At 39.0% G+C, this 13,222-nt stretch overlaps 1 protein-coding gene across 5 annotated transcripts in view; it reads left to right on the top strand.

The window, feature by feature from the left end:
* Positions 1 to 13,222, top strand: part of NTRK2 (neurotrophic receptor tyrosine kinase 2) — a 371,375-nt gene that overhangs the window by 24,357 nt on the left and 333,796 nt on the right. The window contains exon 1 of one of the 5 annotated variants that reach the window (XM_077148540.1): positions 8,867 to 8,909. The exons of the other annotated variants lie outside the window; for them this stretch is intronic. The gene's annotated coding sequence lies outside the window, so the exon portion shown is untranslated. Of the gene's footprint in view, positions 1 to 8,866; positions 8,910 to 13,222 lie in introns of those variants that run through there. 5 annotated transcript variants of the gene reach the window in all.

Here is a 13,222-nt window from a genome sequence, read left to right as displayed (position 1 = left end):
GCTGTCTTTCTACTTTCTTGATGAAGTTCTTTGATGCACAAAAGTGTTTAATTTTGAGGAGCTCCCATTTATTTGTTTCTTTCTTCAGTGCTCTTGCTTTAGGTTTAAGGTCCATAAAACCACCTCCAATTGTAAGTTTCATAAGATATCTCCCTACATTTTCCTCTAACTGTTTTATGGTCTTAGATCTAATGTTTAGATCTTTGATCCATTTTGAGTTAACTTTTGTATAGGGTGTGAGATACGGGTCCTCTTTCATTCTTTTGCATATGGATATCCAGTTCTCTAGGCACCATTTATTGAAGAGACTGTTCTGTCCCAGGTGAGTTGGCTTGACTGCCTTATCAAAGATCAAATGTCCATAGATGAGAGGGTCTATATCTGAGCACTCTATTCGATTCCATTGGTCGATATATCTATCTTTATGCCAATACCATGCTGTTTTGACCACTGTGGCTTCATAATATGCCTTAAAGTCCGGCAGCGCGAGACCTCCAGCTTCATTTCTTTTCCTCAAGATACTTTTAGCAATTTTGGGCACCTTGCCCTTCCAGATAAATTTGCTTATTGGTTTTTCTATTTCTGAAAAATAAGTTGTTGGGATTTTGATTGGTATTGCATTGAATCTGTAAATCAATTTAGGTAGGATTGACATCTTAACTATATTTAGTCTTCCAATCCATGAACACGGTATGCCCTTCCATCTATTTAGGTCTTCTGTGATTTCTTTTAACAGTTTTTTGTAGTTTTCTTTGTATAAGTTTTTTGTCTCTTTAGTTAAATTTATTCCTAGGTATTTTATTCTTTTAGTTGCAATTGTAAATGGAATTCGTTTCTTGATTTCCCCCTCAGCTTGTTCATTGCTGTTGTATAGAAATGCTACAGATTTTTGAATGTTGATCTTGTAACCTGCTACTTTGCTGTACTCATTTATTAGCTCTAGTAGTTTTGTTGTGGATTTTTCCGGGTTTTCGACGTATAGTATCATATCGTCTGCAAACAGTGATAGTTTTACTTCTTCCTTTCCAATTTTGATGCCTTGTATTTCTTTTTCTTGTTTAATTGCTCTGGCTAGAACCTCCAACATGATGTTGAATAACAGTGGTGATAATGGACATCCTTATCTTGTTCCTGATCTTAGGGGGAAAGTTTTCAATTTTTCCCCATTAAGGATGATATTAGCTGTGGGTTTTTCATATATTCCCTCTATCATTTTAAGGAAGTTCCCTTGTATTCCTATCTTTTGAAGTGTTTTCAACAGGAAAGGATGTTGAATCTTGTCAAATGCCTTCTCTGCATCAATTGAGATGATCATGTGATTTTTCTGCTTTGATTTGTTGATATGGTGTATTACATTAATTGATTTTCTTATGTTGAACCATCCTTGCATACCTGGGATGAATCCTACTTGGTCATGATGTATAATTCTTTTAATGTGTTGTTGGATTCGATTTGCTAGAATTTTGTTGAGGATTTTTGCATCTATATTCATTAGAGAGATTGGTCTGTAGTTTTCTTTTTTTGTAATATCTTTGCCTGGTTTTGGTATGAGGGTGATGTTGGCTTCATAGAATTAATTAGGTAGCTTTCCCTCCACTTCGATTTTTTTGAAGAGTTTGAGGAGAGTTGGTACTAATTCTTTCTGGAATGTTTGGTAGAATTCACATGTGAAGCCGTCTGGTCTTGGACTTTTCTTTTTAGGAAGCTTTTGAATGACTGATTCAATTTCTTTACTTGTGATTGGTTTGTTGAGGTCATCTATTTCTTTTTGAGTCAAAGTTGGTTGTTCATGCCTTTCCAGGAACCCGTCTATTTCATCTAAATTGTTGTATTTATTAGCGTAAAGTTGTTCATAGTATCCTGTTATTACCTCCTTTATTTCTGTGAGGTCAGTGATTATGTCTCCTCTTCCATTTCTGATCTTATTTATTTGCATCCTCTCTCTTCTTCTTTTTGTCAATCTTGCTAAGGGCCCATCAATCTTATTGATTTTCTCAGAGAACCAACTTCTGGTCTTATTGATTTTCTCTATTGTTTTCATGTTCTCAATTTCATTTATTTCTGCTCTAATCTTTGTTATTTCTTTCCTTTTGCTTGCTTTGGGGTTAGTTTGCTGTTCTTTCTCCAGTTATTCCGAGTGGTGTCTTAGTTTTTTTTCAACAACAGAGGAAGTTTCTAAAGGTTCTAGAATAGGTAAAAGTTGCTTTTTTTGAAAAAGTAATTAGGTATTTTAATTGTAGCCTCTGTGTAATTTTACTTGATGAGACTCATGTTAGGGATCTGTATACTTGGAGGTGACAAACCAAAGTAGGAGAAGGTTTGGAGCACTGACATCTTGGAGGCAATTCAATTCCTAATAAGAATGAAATGAGATGTTATAACATTTTTCCCTGGACCTGTGAAATAGCTGAGGTCGGAGCATGTGACACAACCACAGGAGCAGCTGCCACTCAGCTTTTCTGACTGTGGCCAGGAGGAAATACTGGGTCCAGTTGGGCAGCTTCCCTCCAACCTTTTTTATTTTTTTGAGAGACTATGGAAATTCAGATTTTTAAAATGTGACATCTTTCAATTTTGAAATGTTATTAACTAATAAGAGAATTTTTAAAAAGCCAAAAACAAAAAACAGCCTGTGTTGATTAGAGCCGACCACATGCTGTTCATTGTCACATCCAGTTGACCTGTTCATAAGGTTTATGGGCCACATTGTTTGTAGGCTGGGGTTTGAGTCCATGTCAAACTAAACTTGCCTTTTCCTGGTGGAGACTAATGTGTTTTGTGCAGAAAGTCAACCCTAAGTGTTTTTCTTTGCATAATTAATTTTTCTCATCACACATTGTGGTGTTCCTTGTTGGAAATCTATGATAAAGACTGATAAGAAAAATGCTATACAAACACTCATAGAGAGATCCAGAGTGTAGTTTTTCTTCATAATATCTTACTGAATTTATTCTTATAATTTGTGTGCTGAAGAGAACTGAGACATCATCAAGTCCACATTTTCTCTTTCACAGAAGCAGAGTAAGACTCAGGTACCAGCTGGTTAGTGACCAGGTCAGGCTGTGGACTCCAGTCTTCTGCTCATTGCTGATAATAAGTGGTATTAGTAGAGTCCCTCATATGTGCAAGGGCAGTTTTCTAACTTTCCCAACATCCCCATGAGGCAGTTATTGTTGCTTCAATTTAAAGACATGGAAACTGAGGGCAGAGACTTGAAAAGTTTTGTAGCTAGTAGGAAGTGAGGCTAATGAAATAGGTTTATCCCATACACTATATGACTTAGTATTTTCTAGGTACTTGGATTCTTAAATTCCCAGGATATTTGGGGTATTCCAGGAAACTGCAGTTCTCAGAGTTTGGCCATGTGCAGGTTTCTGGAGATTATTTCTCTTCGATTTTTGCTCTACTTAGATATAACACGAGACCATCCTGTAAAGTTTCCTTGCTTCTTTTCATCAACTTTTGTTTTTAGGCCCTGATTACTTGTGAAGGTCCTTTATGGAGAAAGTTTAGAAATGGTTCTTTTTTGAAGGTGCTGCATTTACAAATTCAGCCTTAGCAGCATGGCTGAGGTAGATCATATTCAGGATCTGTTTTGGTAGCAATGTGACCTTGGAGATATGACCTGGAATGACTGTGCCTCAGTTTCTCCTTTGGAAAAATAGAAACAATCATAGCACTCTCCTGGTAGCATTGTCATGTTATGGCAGACAACCCCAGCCTGGCATATAGTTAGCATGCCATAAAAGGGAATTGCTGAGGTGTTTCGTCTCCGACCAAAAAAAAATAAAAAAACCTGGAAGTGCTGATGCCGAATGGCATATACTGATGTGCTATTTGGACACAGGTTTTGGATATGGTTAGTTGGTTTGGATGTGGTTAGTTGGTCCATGCCTTCAGAGTTAGGGCAGTGATCTATCTCTTAAGAATGGAGCTATAGATTAAGAGGGTCATATCTTGAATCTTGCTTTGGCTCACAGCATTTCCCCTGTGCCTGCTCATGGATTGACTCTCAGAACTCTTCCTTAGCATTTTTTGTTGGTGAACTGAAGCTACCTCGCGATGGACCCAGGGAACAATTGTATTTTTTAAAGTATTATTACATTTCCTATGAAAGAAATCTTATGGTAGAGAGAATTCTATCAGAGTTGATATGTCTCCATTTCATGGGTTCAAGAGGTAAAATCTGAGTTCTGTCAACTTTTATCAATGTATCTACCTATGTATCTACCCATCATCTGTCTCAGCAACCCATCCATCCCTCCATCTGTCCATCCATCCATCTACCCATCCATCCATCCATCCACCCTTCCACCCACTCACTCATCCCTCCATCCATCCACCTATCATGGATGGGCCTAAAAGCAAGAGTTGAAAAAAAGAAGCAAGAAACTTTACAGGGTGTTCTCATGTTATATCTAAGTAGAGCAAAAATAGCAGAGAAATAATCTCCAGAAATCTGCACATGGCCAAACTCTGAGGACTGTAGTTTCCTGGAATACCCCAAATACCCTGGGAATTTAAGAATCCAAGTGCCTAGAAAATGCTAAGTCATGCAGTGTATGGGATAAACCTATTCCATGTGATGAGTACCCTTTCCAAGAAACTATAGTTAAAAATGTTTTTTGAGAAATTTTCTAGAATTACTTCTCTCTTCCCCCCCCCCCAAAAAGCCACCTATAAGCTTTTTATAAAGCCTAAGAAGAGGAAATTCTTTACTGTAAAGAAAATGTCTTAATAAAGGTCCTGCATGTCAATTTAAGGCTGGAGAAGCTTTGGTGCAAATGATGACAAACAGTATGGACTAGGCTTATGTTTTAATTCTCTACCTGTTGAGTTTCAAGAACTGATCTCAGTGCCCTTTCTCCATTACACCTTAACTTTTATCATTGAAAAAAATAAATAAGCAGTAAGAGGTAGTGTGTTTGTAATCTAAAGTCCCTTCTAGATTGGAAAAAAAAAATTCTTTCAAAATTGGCTCTCTACCCCCTGGTTACCATCTTGACTTGTTTCATTGGTTTCCACATATTTTATTTTATGTTATTTTATATCCTCACAATCTTCATTCAGTATTTAGCATGTATCTCACATACAGGTGTATGTATATGTCTTATCTTTCCAGTGGGGTTATAGAAACTTCAGATGGAAGGTCAGGTGCATCTGGGTGATTACTTTGGAGTCAGGTCTGTGCCAGGAAACAGGGTAAGGTGGGGTGATTAAGATGTCTACATCTGGTGTGCTCACAGTTCAACTGGGGAGTCAAATAGTTAATAGAAAAATAACAAGTGTTAGTACAAAGTATACCCCCATTTCCTCTAATTCTTAAGTACAGAGGTAAGAAGTATATCAAACGCTAAAATATGCTTTCCAGATTGATGAAAGAAAAAGGTTCGGATAGGGTCCCAGGAAAGATTTAGGTGAATTCATTGAGATGTCTCTAGAACATGGGACCCAACTTTTAGGGCAGTAGATGGTGGTGTTGGGATTTAGTAGAGGTGAAAAATAACAGTGCTGTAACTCTCATAAAATGAGGTTCTAGCAAGAGTCCTATATATGGACTGGAGAAAGGAAGAGGGGTGTATTCTGGTCAACACAGGATGGTTGAAGGCCACAGTGATTCCAGAAAAAGGGTTGCTGGAGGGGAGAGCTGGTGAGACAGGGAAGCTGAGGAATTAACTCAGGGAAATTCTGAAGAAGTACCAAATTGAAAAACCAAATGCACCGAACCACTTTGTCACTCTGTGAAGATTGCTAAACTGAAATGAAGACAGTATCAGCAGGTCAGAATGGGGGAAGCTTAGTTTTCCATGAAGGCCCAAAGCTCTGCTTGTCTCATATGAAGACTCCTGTGAGACAAGCTTTGGCACATGGACTCTGGGACCCAGCTGTCTTTAACCCCACAGGGCCTAAACATTCTAGAACAGTGTGCATAGGCCAGAGGAGGTAGAGGCTGTCATGGAGAGAAAGTGTGTGAGGAAGGCCTGGGACAAAATTCTGTGACTTTCCCATTGCCTTGTGGGGAAATGAAATCTTGCTTAGAGATGTGATTTATTAGGTGAAACTTGACTTTGTATAGAGCCCACAGAATTTACAAACCTTTGCCCTAATAGATGGGAAATAGTCTTTGGGGGAAAGTCTGCCTGATTGCCTGTGAGGCAAATCTTTAATGTATCTGCCTTGACCTCCTTCCTAACCCTAGATTGGTCCCCCCATCCCTGCTTTTCTGATGAGTGGCAGGGGGATGAGGAAGCCAGAAAGGCCTGGTATTGCCAAGACCCAAAATGGAAATCACCAGTAGGGGGCAGCCCAGCATGCACCTCAGTTTTCCGGTTCCTGCCCAGAGTTTCCAGGGCAGAGAGACTATAGACTGTCCTCCAGGGAACCAAGAACTTCAGCCGGGTGTAACTTGTCTACTCACTCAATGAGAAGCCCTGGGTCCAGCGTCCTCGTCCTCGCAGACATTTCACTTAGCTTCTTCTCTTTCTTTTCTCTTCTCCTCCCCTGCCTTCCTCTCCCCTCCCCCCCTCTTTCCTCTTCCCTCCTCTCCCTTCCCTTCCCTTCTCCTCCACTCTCCTCTCCTCCTCCCTCCTTCCTTTACATTTTTTGTCTTATTTGTTACAAACCTTTTCTTTTTCAATAAAAGTGTGGTTTAGTAATTTAATCAAATACAGTTAAATAGTTTGTTTCCTTATCCCCAGACCCATTTCCCTTTTCCTGAGATGATCTTCCTTGCAATGCCATTTTTAAAAAGTACTCTAAGAAATCATTTTATATCTTGACTTTATGTAGTATTGTATATTATACAATATATTTTATAGTTATATTTATTTTGTATTTATATTCTTATTTATTTTATTATTTTAAGGATGCTTTATATATATATGTACCTTATTTTGAATAATATATTGTATTGTTTCCTATGTAGTTTTAAAAACCCACACAAATTGCTTTATATTATATTTATGTTTACATATGCATATGTGTGCATGTATATGTACTTATCTCAGTATGCAGTTTGGCTTTTTCTGCTCATATATGTAGATCTGATTCATTCTAGCTTATATATTTACCACACTTTATTTTTTCTGTGTGTTGAAGGACATTTGAATTGCATCCACCTTTTGACTCTTACAGTGTTACAGTGAATAACTCTTGTTCATGTCTCTTTGTGTGAATGTGTGAGGATTTCTCTAGGGTGAATACCTAGAAGTACAATTGCTGGATCATAAAGCATGCCCATTTATAATTTTCCAGAACATCAGCAAATTGTTCTTTAAAGTGGTTATACCAATTTTCACTCAATCCAACAATGTAAGTATAATTCCCCACATCCTTAGAAATGTTTTATACGGTCAAACTTTAAATATTTGCCAATCTGGTGGGAAAGAAATGATATGCCATTGTTGATTTAATTTGCATTTCTTGGTGAGTATCTTTTCATTTGCATCTTGGTCATTGGATTTCCCCTTCCACAAATTGCCTGTTATTAACTTTATTGTCTTCCCTTCCAGTCCTGTGAGTCCCCACTTAATGGTAGCTAAGGAGAGTTTCTTACAGGGCAGATTCAGGAACCATTTGTAACTAGCAACTATATTTTGAGCAACTCTACAGATGGTGGCTTATAAAGGGGAATTCTTAGAATCTTCTACTGAGAAGCACTTAGCAGCCTTTTAAACTAGTTCTACTGTAAGTGCTTCCACTTAGACCAGGAGAAAAATTCATTTAATTTATCCAGGGCATTTCTTCCTTTACAATGGGAGGGCATTCTCTAGTGACCGTTTTTATGATATCACATGGTACTTTTCATGGTTTTTTAGCAAAATCCCCATCCTTAGCACTAAGAAAAGTTGTGCTTTGCTGTGGCTTATTTTCATCTCATGAACAGCATGATTTTGCCATGAACCATATTTATCCCCTTTCCCTTCTTTACTTAGGTATTTATGACTAGAAACCTTAGAAGTAAACTTGTGACCCTTTTCTAGCAAGTATATAGACCATTCGAATATGCTTTTTTACACCCAATTGCTAGCTCCTATTGATGTCTGTACCCTTGCTTTTGTCTCCACTATTCATTCCTTTTTAAATCCATATCAACTTATATTTTATGGAATATATCATGACTGTGTATAACTTAAATACATGACAAAAATAAAATAAAGAGCATGTTTCAGTTTGCTAATGTTGCCAGAATGCAGTATATCAGAAATGGATTGGCTTTTACAAAGGGGATTTATTAGGTTATAAATTTACAGTTCAAAGATCATGAAAATGTCCAGATTAAGGCATTAACAAGAGGATACATACCTTCATTCAAGAAAGGCCAATCATGTCTGGGATTTCTCTGTCACGTGAGAAGACACATGGTAACATCTGCTGGCCCTTTCTCTGGTCTGTTGTTTTTCAGCTTCTGAGTCTTGTGGCTTTCTCTCTCTAAGCATCTGAGGGGCTTCTCTTAGCTTCTCCAGAGCAAACTCTGGATTTCATCTCTTAGCTTCCTTTGGCTCTCTCCAGGTTCTGGCTATTTCTGTGAGTCCTTGCTTAACATCTCCCAGGGTATTTCTATCTTCATCTCCAAATGTCTATGTCTTGGTTTCATCTCTTTGCTTTCTGTGTCTGCTCTGAGTTGTCTCTCATAAAGGGCTCCAGGGAAGCCTTGAATGGATGGAATCACATCTCCATGGAAACAACCTAACCCAAAGGTCCCACGCAATAGTGGGTCTGCCCCCACAAGATTGGGTTAAAAGAACATGCTTTCCTGGGGCACATAAAAGCCTCAAACCAGTACAGAGCATAAATGACTAAAAGAAAAATTAATGTTCAAAATAAAGTATTTGTGCCACAGACATTGGTTAAGTGCCTGTGGCATGTCCTAAGCCTGGAGGATTCGGTGACGACCTGGGAATCCCAAAGTGAGTTGAAGAGCACTCAGTGGCTTAACTGGTGTTCTTGTGTTAACCCATCATAATGAGTAGACAGGCTTGCCTGGAAACCCACAGTACGGCCCTCAAGCAAACCTTACCCACATTTTCTACTTTTTTTGTCGTTGCCAGCTCCATTGGGAGGGAGGGATGGGGCACTACAATGTAAGACTCTCTGAAATGCATTTCTTATGTGACATAATTTAGAAAGGTGAGGTTACCGGGGTCTCTACCGAAAATGTTAGTGGCATGAAAATCTTGGGAAAAAATGTACCTAAAGTGTAATAATTTTGAAACATTTCGTGAAAGCCTAATGGGAGAGTTGTTTTTTGCTCCTTGTTTGGGTGGCAGGAGGAGAGAAGGGAACAAATCCCTCCTGTACATCAGTACATTAAAGCACCAGCTGCTAGATGGTGGGGAGAACTGGGGTCTTTCAGGAGAAGATGCCCTTCTGTCTTGGAGATTGCTTTCTTAGGTTAACAGTAACGATGTTCCTGTGGGTCCCTTAAAAGTTATTTCTCTCTGGCTTAATTTTGTTCCCCTAGAGCATTTACTTATTTTATTTTTAAGATTTGTGTTATGAAAGCAAGGACTCAAACTCTTCTACCATCCTTCCTGTCTTTTCTTTTTGGGTGGGCGTGGATTGAGTAGGGGGACCTGTAGATGCTGTATCCTCTCCCTGATGGGTTAATGTTAGTTTCATTTTAACTTGTGTCTATAATAGCAGAGTTACCTATTTATTTTCAGTGTCTCAATTGGAATAGGTTATGTATCCTGACTCTTTTTCATAAAAGGCACAATGAAGGCACTCCTGTAGTGCCTTTGTAACTCCACCTGTTGTCTGTCTGTCATACTTCTTCCTTCCATCCATCCACCCATACGTCCTTCTTCTTTTGAGTACCTATCTTGTGCAAGGCATTTACCAGGTGCTGTGGGGCATATTCAGAATTACAACAGGGCCTGATTATCTTCAAAGAGGTTAAGATCTAAAATTACTGTGTGTGGTACAATAATATGGGAAATTACATGATGTTAATTTTAATGGTTTTTGTTGTATTACTAGAGATTTTGTTGGTTCCAAGAAACAGAAATCCAGTTCCGACTGGCTTTTTTTTTCTATGCTTTATGGTGGGGGTCACATTTCATTCTTTTTCCATGTGAGTATCCCATTATTGCAGCACCAGCTGTTGAATTTTTATTGTTTGCTTTTTTCTTTGTTTGTTTTTGGGAAGTGCTTGGGCTGGAATCAAACCCAGTTCTCCTACATGGCAGACAAGAATTCTACCACTAAACTACCCTTGCACCCCCCGACTCCCCACCAGTTCTGACTAGTTTTAGGTCTGTGACATCTCGCCCCAGGGCTAGCTGGATCCTAGAGTTCAAGTAGTATTTTCAGGGTTCTGCTTCGTTTTGCATTGCTGAGCTCTTTCTTCCATGTGCTGATTTCATTCTGTTTTTCTTTTAACTTATTTTATTGCATAGTATAACATATATGCAAAGCAAAGAAATAAAAAAGCAATAGTTTTCAACGCACTCTTCAAAAAGTGGTTACAGGACAGATCCTAGAGTTTGTCTTGGGCTACCATACGATCGTCTCAGATTTTTCCTTCTAGCTGCTCCAGAATATAGGAGGCTAGAAGGCTTAAATACTTCTTAATCACCACAATCAACCTTTTTTCCTTCTTTGTTTTGTGAACAATAACATATATACAAAAGCTATAAATTTCCAAGCACAGCACCACAATTAGTTGTATAACATTTTTCAGACTTTGACATGGGTTACAATTTCACAATTTTAGGTTTTTACTTCTAACTTGCTCTAAAATACTGGAGACTTAAAGAGCTATCAATTTAATGATTCAGCATTCATATTCATTTGTTAAGTCCTATCTTCTATGTATAATTCCACCATCACCTTTAATCTTTCCATACTTCTCTTTGGGGTTGCTTGGGCTATGACAATTCTAAATTTTTGCTATTGGAAGTGTCTGTCATTAATATAGGGTAGGGAGATGGAGCTATGTGATGTTCTGGAGAGGCTGGGCTAGGTTTTAGGACTTATCTGAACCAGGGATCCATCTGGAGGGTGTAGGTTTCTATAAAGTTACTCTAGTCCCTGGAATCCTTATGGAATCTTATATATTGTCTTAGGTGTTCTTTAGAATTGGTTGAATGGGCCTGGTTGGGGGTTGTAGGTTATGATAGGTAGCAAGGTCTACCTGAAGCTTGCATAAGAGCAACCTTCAGAGTAGCCTCTCGACTCTGTTTGAACTCTCTCTGCCATGACTACTTTATTAATTACACTTCTTTTCCCCCATTTGGTCAGGATGGAATTGTTGATCCCACGGTGCCAGGTCTGGATTCATTCCTGGGAGTCCTCTCCCACATCACCAGGGAGACTTTCACCCCTGGATGTCATGTTCCATATTGAGAGCGGGACAATTTCACTTGCAGAGTTGGGCTTAGAGAGAGTGAGGCCACATCTGAGCAGCAACAGAGGTCCTCCAGAAGTAACTCTTAGGCATGCCTATAAGTAGTCTAAGCTTCTCTGCTACCTACATAAGCTTCACAAGAGTAAGCCTCATGATTGAGGACATAACCTATTGATTTGGGTGTCCCTAAGGTTTGACACAGTATCAGGGGATTCCCTGATGGTAAGGCTTAATAGTTTCATAGTTTTTCTTCCCTCCTTCAGGAGACTTTGCCAATACTTTTTGATTATCTGCTTAATACACTCTAGGATGTTTCCAGGCATTACAGTAATCCGTAAAGGATTAAAGGACCTCTTTCTTGACTTCATTCTTGGATGGTCTTTTTCCTTATGGGGAATGTTTTTTTTCAGTGGAAGCCCCAGGCAAGTACCATCCCTCAGCTGTGATTACAGAGAAAGCATCAGTTCAATCCTAGGGAAAATTCTCTTTGTCCGAGTTGGGGCCACACACATGCCTATAGGGAGTCATCGAGGCCAAGGGGATGAGTGTTTTGTCCAGCCAGGGTCCCCAGTCCACTTCTGTATTTGAGGGATTAGAAGTGGTGGCGAGAGGTGGAGTCCTACAGACAGTGCTCTAGGACCATGTGGGGTTCATGAAATGTGGTTCCTCAAGGGAAAAGCTGGTATTGCTATTTAACAAAAGTTAAAAGAGGGGACATGGGGCCAGAAAGAGAGGAGCAGGGAGGAAAGAAGGGAAGAAAATCCACTTTGATGCTTAGGGCGTCAAAGGAAGGACTAACTGCTGCTCTTGGGATGTGAGGGATGCTGTGATTTTTCTTGTATCATGGTGACATCAAGATCCTGGAGGCTATCAGGATAAGAGTGATACATGTTTGAGAGGTGGTGAACGCATTTCCAAGTGATTTTCACCTCTGTACACAAGTGATATCTTGAAAGGGCAGGCAAACTTTTAAATTGTTAGTTTGAAAGAAGGGTAAAAGATGAGAGAGAAGTGAAACCTGAGGAACCTGTGTCCTTGGTCAGTTGTAGTTTCTTCTCAGTCACACTCAGTTGTTTTCCCCTTGTGATGTTATGAGAAAATGAGGGAGGGGCAAGGATGGGGGGTGGGGATATTGCCTTGGGCCCCTTGGGAAGCTTGGATGGAAATTACCCATTCTTTCACATTGCCTGCATTCGGAGTCATTGTTTTTTTACTCTCTCTGCTTTTTTTTTTTTTTTTTTACATTTTTAATTGTTAAATATACCATATATACAAAAAAGTGATTAATTTCAAAATACAGTTTATCAATCAGTTATAGAGCAAATTTCAAAATATAGCATGTGCAGTCCCATAATTTCAGGTATTTCCTTCTGGTTATTCTAATACTAGAAACTAAAAAGAACTATCCATATAATGATTTCGAAGTCCTAATCCTTTGTTGAATCCTAACTTCTCTGTTACAGTTCTTCCCTCTCATTTGATCAGTCTCTCAGTCTTCATGGACATTTGGGCAATGGCCATTTTAACTTCTTCATGTTGAAAAGGGGTGTCGACATTGTGAGGTGGGGGAATGCAACTAGTTGATGCCCTTGGAGAGACTGGTGCCTCTAGGTTTCAGACCTTACCTGGCCTGGGAAAAATCTGGAGGTTTTAGGTTTCTGAAAAATAAACTTAATAAGTAAACTTTTATAGAATCCTAAATAGAGCCTTCTGCTTTCTTTTGAGTTTTCAGGAGTACTGTTGGTTGGGGCTTGGCATACCGTGGCAATTTGTAATATCTGGGTTGAAGCTTGCATAAGAGTAACCTCCAGAATGACCTCTTGGCTCAGTTTGAAATCTCTTAGCCACCAATACCTTTTTTTGTTTCATTTC

This window comes from Tamandua tetradactyla, chromosome 2 (genome assembly GCF_023851605.1).
Source record: "Tamandua tetradactyla isolate mTamTet1 chromosome 2, mTamTet1.pri, whole genome shotgun sequence".
Taxonomy (NCBI): Eukaryota; Metazoa; Chordata; class Mammalia; order Pilosa; family Myrmecophagidae; genus Tamandua; species Tamandua tetradactyla.
Note: the sequence above shows the minus strand (reverse complement) of the source record. Positions and strands in the feature narration are given on the sequence as shown.